The sequence below is a fragment of the Botryllus schlosseri genome, chromosome 2 (genome assembly GCF_051294905.1).
Source record: "Botryllus schlosseri isolate E-star chromosome 2, Bs_hap1, whole genome shotgun sequence".
Taxonomy (NCBI): Eukaryota; Metazoa; Chordata; class Ascidiacea; order Stolidobranchia; family Styelidae; genus Botryllus; species Botryllus schlosseri.
In genome coordinates, this window is record NC_137237.1 from 40,449,077 (window position 1) to 40,455,692 (window position 6,616).

At 41.7% G+C, this 6,616-nt stretch overlaps 1 long non-coding RNA gene across 1 annotated transcript; it reads right to left on the minus strand.

The window, feature by feature from the left end:
- Positions 1-2,590: 2,590 nt before the first annotated feature.
- On the minus strand, positions 2,591-5,825 carry LOC145434660 (uncharacterized). Its single transcript, XR_013913518.1, has 4 exons — positions 5,356-5,825; positions 4,704-4,805; positions 4,183-4,246; positions 2,591-3,134 (listed from the first exon to the last, which is right to left on the minus strand). It is a non-coding gene; the product is annotated as an uncharacterized LOC145434660 (long non-coding RNA).
- Positions 5,826-6,616: the final 791 nt, after the last annotated feature.

Consider the following 6,616-nt stretch of genomic DNA (forward strand, 5'->3'; position numbering starts at 1 on the left):
GGGCGCTTGATTAGTACTTGAGTCGTATGTCCTTTTACTGGACAAGGCACAATCTTCGGATGCCAGCAATCGAACCAATCTTATCTAGAGTCCGTGAACAAACCATCATTGGCCAGCTGATAAGACCGTCTGTTTAGGTCCGTTCCTGCGTAATGTGAAATATCGAATCACGATGCAGGCCAAAACTCACATTTTATTTCTCAAAATTATCTAGCAAGCTCGGCTACTAGGAAGCCTGTTTATCGGATACGACTAATTGAAAAATCCGAGCGCACTTGGAGCATTTTGTAATGCGGACTCACCTTAACACAATCAATATGTAAGATGATTGTATTACGGGCGCTTGATTAGTTCGTGAGTCGTATGTACATTCGCTGGACACGGCGCAATCGTCGAAAGCCAGAAATCGATCCAATCTAATCTACAGAACCTGAACAAATCATCATTGGCCAGCTGATAATACCGTCCGTTTAGATCGGTTCTTGCGTAATGTGAAAAATCGAATCACGATGCAGGCCAAAACTCACATATTATTTCTCAAAATTATCTAGCAAGCTCGGCCACTGGGAAGCCTGCTTATCAGATACGAATAATTGAAAAATCCGAGCGCACTCGGAGCATTTTGTAATGCGGACTCACCTTAACACAATCAATATGTAAGATGATTGTATTACGGGCGCTTAAGTAGTTCGTGAGTCGTATGTACATTCGCTGGACACGGCGCAATCTTCGGAAGCCAGCAATCGAACCAATCTTATCTACAGACCCTGAACAAACTATGCTTGGCCAGCTGATAATACCGTCTGTTTAGTTCCGTTCCTGCGTAATGTGAAATATCGAATCACGATGCAGGCCAAAACTCACAGATTATTTCTCAAAATTATCTAGCAAGCTCGGCTACTAGGAAGCCTGCTTATCAGATACGACTAATTGTAAAATCCGAGCGCACTCGGAGCATTTTGTAATGCGGACTCACCTGAACACAATCAATATGTAAGGTGATTGTATTACGGGCGCTTGATTAGTTCTTGAGTCGTATGTCCTTTTACTGGACACGGCGCAATCTTCGAAAGCCAGCAATCGAACCAATCTCATCTACAGACCGTGAACAAACCATCATTGGCCAGCTGATAATACCGTCTGTTTAGATCGGTTCTTGCGTAATGTGAAATATCGAATCACGATGCAGTCCAAAACTCACATATTATTTCTCAAAATTATCTAGCAAGCTCGGCTCCTAGGAAGCCTGCTTATCAGGTACGACAAATTGAAAAATCCGAGGGCACCAGGAGCATTTTGTAATGCGGACTCGCCTTAAGACAATCAATATGTAAGGTGATTGTATTACGGGCGCTTAAGTAGTTCGTGAGTCGTATGTACATTCGCTGGACACGGCGCAATCTTCGAAAGCCAGCAATCGAACCAATCTTATCTACAGAACCTGAACAAACCATCATTGGCCAGCTGAAAACACCGTATTTTAGGTCGGTTCTTGCGTAATGTTAAAAATCGAATCACGTTGCAGGCCAAAACTCACATATTATTTCTCAAAATTATCTAGCAAGCTCGGCTACTAGGAAGCCTGCTTATCAGATACGACTAATTGAAAAATCCGAGCGCACTCGGAGCATTTTGTAATGCGGACTCACCTTAAGACAATGAATATGTAAGGTGATTGTATTACGGGCGCTTGATTAGTTCTTGAGTCGTATGTCCTTTTACTGGACACGGCGCAATCTTCGGAAGCCAGCAATCGAACCAATCTCATCTACAGACCGTGAACAAACCATCATTGGCCAGCTGATAATACCGTCTGTTTAGGTCCGTTCCTGCGTAATGTGAAATATCGCATCACGATGCAGGCCAAAACTCACATATTATTTCTCAAAATTATCTAGCATGCTCGGCTCCTAGGAAGCCTGCTTATCAGGTACGACTAATTGAAAAATCCGAGCGCACCAGGAGCATTTTGTAATGCGGACTCACCTTAACACAATCAATATGTAAGGTGATTGTATTACGGGCACTTAAGTAGTTCGTGAGTCGTATGTCCTTTTACTGGACACGGCGCAATCTTCGGAAGCCAGCAATCGAACCAATCTTATCTACAGACCCTGAACAATTTATCATTGGCCAGCTGATAATACCGTCTGTTTCGGTCCGTTCCTGCGTAATGTGAAATATCGAATCACGATGCAGGCCAAAACTCACATATAATTTCTCAAAATTATCCAGCATGCTCGGCTCCTAGGAAGCCTGCTTATCAGGTACGACAAATTGAAAAATCCGAGCGCACTCGGAGCATTTTGTAATGCGGACTCACCTTAACACAATCAATATGTAAGATGATTGTATTACGGGCACTTGATTAGTTCGTGAGTCGTATGTACATTCGCTGGACACGGCGCAATCTTCGAAAGCCAGAAATCGATCCAATCTAATCTACAGAACCTGAACAAACCATCATTGGCCAGCTGATAATACCGTCTGTTTAGATCGGTTCTTGCGTAATGTGAAAAATCGAATCACGATGCAGGCCAAAACTCACATATTATTTCTCAAAATTATCTAGCAAGCTAGGCTCCTACACTGTAAAAACTGTGGCCACCTTACAGAGGTGTTTCAAAAATCACCCAAAGGAGGTGGTATTTTCTCCACCCTTAAAGGGTGGTGGACTCCCCCACCTATTTTAGGTGGAAAATTTCCCTCCCCTATGCTATCGGTAAACCACCTCATCAGCCTATCCACATACCACCTCATCCTATCCGGATGTCTTCGTCAAACGACGTAGATGCGCACAACATCCGAATTAAATCTTCATAATTCACGTTGACATAAATCACAACATGGCCATTATTCCAAAACTTTATTTTTAAATTAGTCACAGATTTTACCAAGTTTGGTGCGAACAGCAGAACTCATCTCTTTCAACAGTGTGCTAGAACTGATATGAAAGTGAGGGAATTTCTGATGTTTGTCGAAAACTGTATGTCGAATATCCAGTAGACTGAAAGCATCACTGCAAATCCCTCATGGAAGCTGTTGATATCTCGGACTGTCTCCTTATCAAAGTAGATGGCCCACTCCTTCTTTTCCACAGCAGAACAAATTGTAAGGTAGGCTGATCTGGGCATCTGAAGAAAGGTTTGGTATTGTGAAACAGGTTAAACATACATATTGGCAGCGTATTATAACTATTCAAAAATACATGCTCACTTGAGTAGTATCAAAAGACTGTCAAACTACGTCTACTTGTAGCTGGTTTACAACATAACTCGTACCGAATAAAATTATGTCTTCCTACTTCTACTTCAGTATAGCCTTGTTAACTGCGTTTAACGCCACTGGCTCGGGCATATGAACATTAGATGGACTTGACAACCAGGTGTTAGTCAGCAGTTCACGCTGACACCAACTTTTTGTCGTCACCATGCCGACCTCTTTTTGACCGTCCAGTCCTGCGGGCTGGACACCCTCAAAAGTTTTTGAATTTGTAACTCTGTTTTACTGCAACTGTCATGTTATTACTCATATTGAGTAAGTTGCGAATATGCATCTATCGAGTTGAAAAGTGGCCACCTTCGAAATACAGCTAAAATTATGCGTTTAGTTCTACTTTTTGAAAAAGCTGTACTACTCAAGATGTCCACTTGAAGTATATAACACTAACATGGCTTGCAGATCACCACTTATATACTTGTAATCGCCTAAATATACGGCGTGATGATCTGAATCAGGGCCTAAAAATTAGGTTATCATTCATGTTGCCAATTGAGTGTGTGGACACCCAGAAATTGCTTTGCGAAACGCCATTTGTACACCACTGCTTCACTGCGACTGCGATGAAAAGGGTGCACGGGCTTGTCAACAGCAGGGCGTTTGAGAAGGAGTAAATATTCAAATGCCCTTATCTGATCTTATTTCATCGGTTGCAGCTATAAAAAAACATGACTGCTCTGTTGTCGAATTTCCAGCCAAATGATTAGTTATGAAAAACTGCCAGACTAAAAACGATTTAATAGCAATGGGATGTATACCGTTGAAAAAATGTGTTTAAACTACAATTACATAGTTGCTATAAAATGCAAAGTTCGACTAGGACTGTCGAATCGTTCTGACAGTCCCGAATTATGTATACTTCAAATCAAACAACTGCTTGATAATATCGATAAATATTCGTACCTGATCAGACAGGAAGAAGTTTATTTTTGAGGAAAATGGCAGATCCAGTCCAGATCGTCAGATTCTGTAATACAAAATACAACTAACTTACAGAGCATAAGTGTGTTGTTTGCTATGGAGGCATTGGTGTAGATCAGGGTTGACCAACCTTTTTGCTATTCACGGCCTGATTTCCTAATATTAAAACAGCACGCGGCCGCATTCCAGCGCACAGTCCTAATGCACCAACTGGAAGTCAAATATCCGCATTAAATTGTCGATTATGTCCATTTATTTTATACTCCGAGCTCACCTATTTATTCATATCGGCTTCTAAGGCTACAGGTTGACCCCCCTGGCATAGATCAAAAACGGCACAAAAACTCATGGCAAGTCCTGATGTTGATTGCTGTACAATTGAACATGACTAATGAGCACATATGGCAAATAATGGATCACAATTAAATACTTGATTGCATAATTGACGAGATCGTAAGTTCTGTTAAAACCAACAGCTCAGTTCAAAATTTACTATAACTCACCAGAACTGTCGTTTCCGTCATGAGTACCTGGCGTCAAATTGAGGGCGATTTCCGACAGCACATCCAATGGATCATTCATTTTCTCGGCAATGCAATATTTACCTGGGTAAAGAGAAGTGTACTTATGGGATCAAGGAATACTGACGGAACCAAAATTGGCTTTGCAGCATTGCCTTTCAAACTGTGAGATGGCATGCACTTGTGTGGATATACAATATGCAATATGCATATACTTTACTTTTGCGGGCGTGGAATAATTCGAATTAACTTGATAGGACATTCAGTACAGTGACACCGAAACTTAGTCTTCATGAAGCATTTTTGAAAGCTGTTGGACGTGCGACACACCACCAATCGTAGTTCTTAAACACAACAATGTTTTCTCGCACCAGCAAGAGTCAATGTACTATCAATATTACGCAATCAAAGGCAGGTATATGAGCAGACCAGGTGTGGCATCACAAAACAAGGAGTGTACTGCAGAATTCGGTCCTACAAAACATGTATACCGACGGGCCGCGGCTACCAGTGAATTATACGCTGGATAAATTCGACAATAGAAATGTAACGCCTATCGCACCAGAATTGGACAACTAAAAAATGTTCAGCTAGCAGCAAGTAAATGATGTGAATTCAGTGTGTGCTTACTTACAATTACTTGACATATTGCAATGTCCTCTTTGAAGACGTCATCATCTCCGACATCCGCATACTCCAGATCTAGATACTGGCCTAATCTTCTGCCATAACACTGGATTTTGAAGTCACGGTCATGGAGTTCACCTTTGTGTATTTCCGAAACCTCTCTTATCTCAGAAGCGTCGTCGACAGTAATCAGCGGACAATAATTTGATAGCTTAACTAACAATTTCATGGCTACCTAAACAGACAGATTGATTAGCAAATGTTCATGAATATCTGGCCTGCACCGTCATGTGTTGAGAATCTAAATGGCATCTGTAGCTGTTGCATGCCGTGGCAATGTGATTGCACGATCCAATTTCACAGCCGAAGACTTGACAGGCTGGGCAAGTATGTCCAACACGACAACGCATTTCTAATACAAGCATGACAACGCCAATCCATAATCCAAAGCCAACTATCTCCCTCTCGTATACTCCATGGACTCAAAAAAACTCGCTTCTCTTACTACAAAATTTGTCGCAGACAACTGTGTTGTCGGCGCCATCTTTTTACCACACGAACTTTTTAGTGATACAACAACCAATCAGAAGCAGGCATCAGTCTGACGATTTCACAGACTCAGTAACTCGCACCGTAACAATGGCAACAACAAACTTCTAACTATATACGGTAACGGCATATAACTAATATACGTAGTAACTTATATAGTAACGGACGAACTACTAGTACAGCGGACGACCAACGGACGATTGAATAATTTTTGATTCCAACACTTTCAAACTGAACATTGAACAAATATCTGCTCCCCGCAATGAAGATAGAGATTTTCATTCAATGATTGTGCACGATTGCGCGATGGCTTATAACTATTATCTCGCTGTCTCTGTGTACCGATATGAGGGTCACATATTACATACCAATGTCCTTCCGGCCTTCATATGTGTGTTTAACCAGCCACCTTGGGCACACGCATTAAATTTCGCGACAACAACCCCGTATGCGCACCTCACGCGTAAAGGCAGATTCATCATCCACAGTCAAATAGGGGTGGAAAGAAGGATATCACCTTTCAGGAGGTGTATTATAGTCACCCTCCTTTGATCATGGGCGGAAACAATATTTCCACCCTAATTCCACCCTAAAATCCACCTTTATTTTTTACAGTGTAGGAAGCCTGCTTATCAGGTACGACAAATTGAAAAATCCGAGGGCACCAGGAGCATTTTGTAATAATGCGGACTCGCCTTAAGACAATCAATATGTAAGGT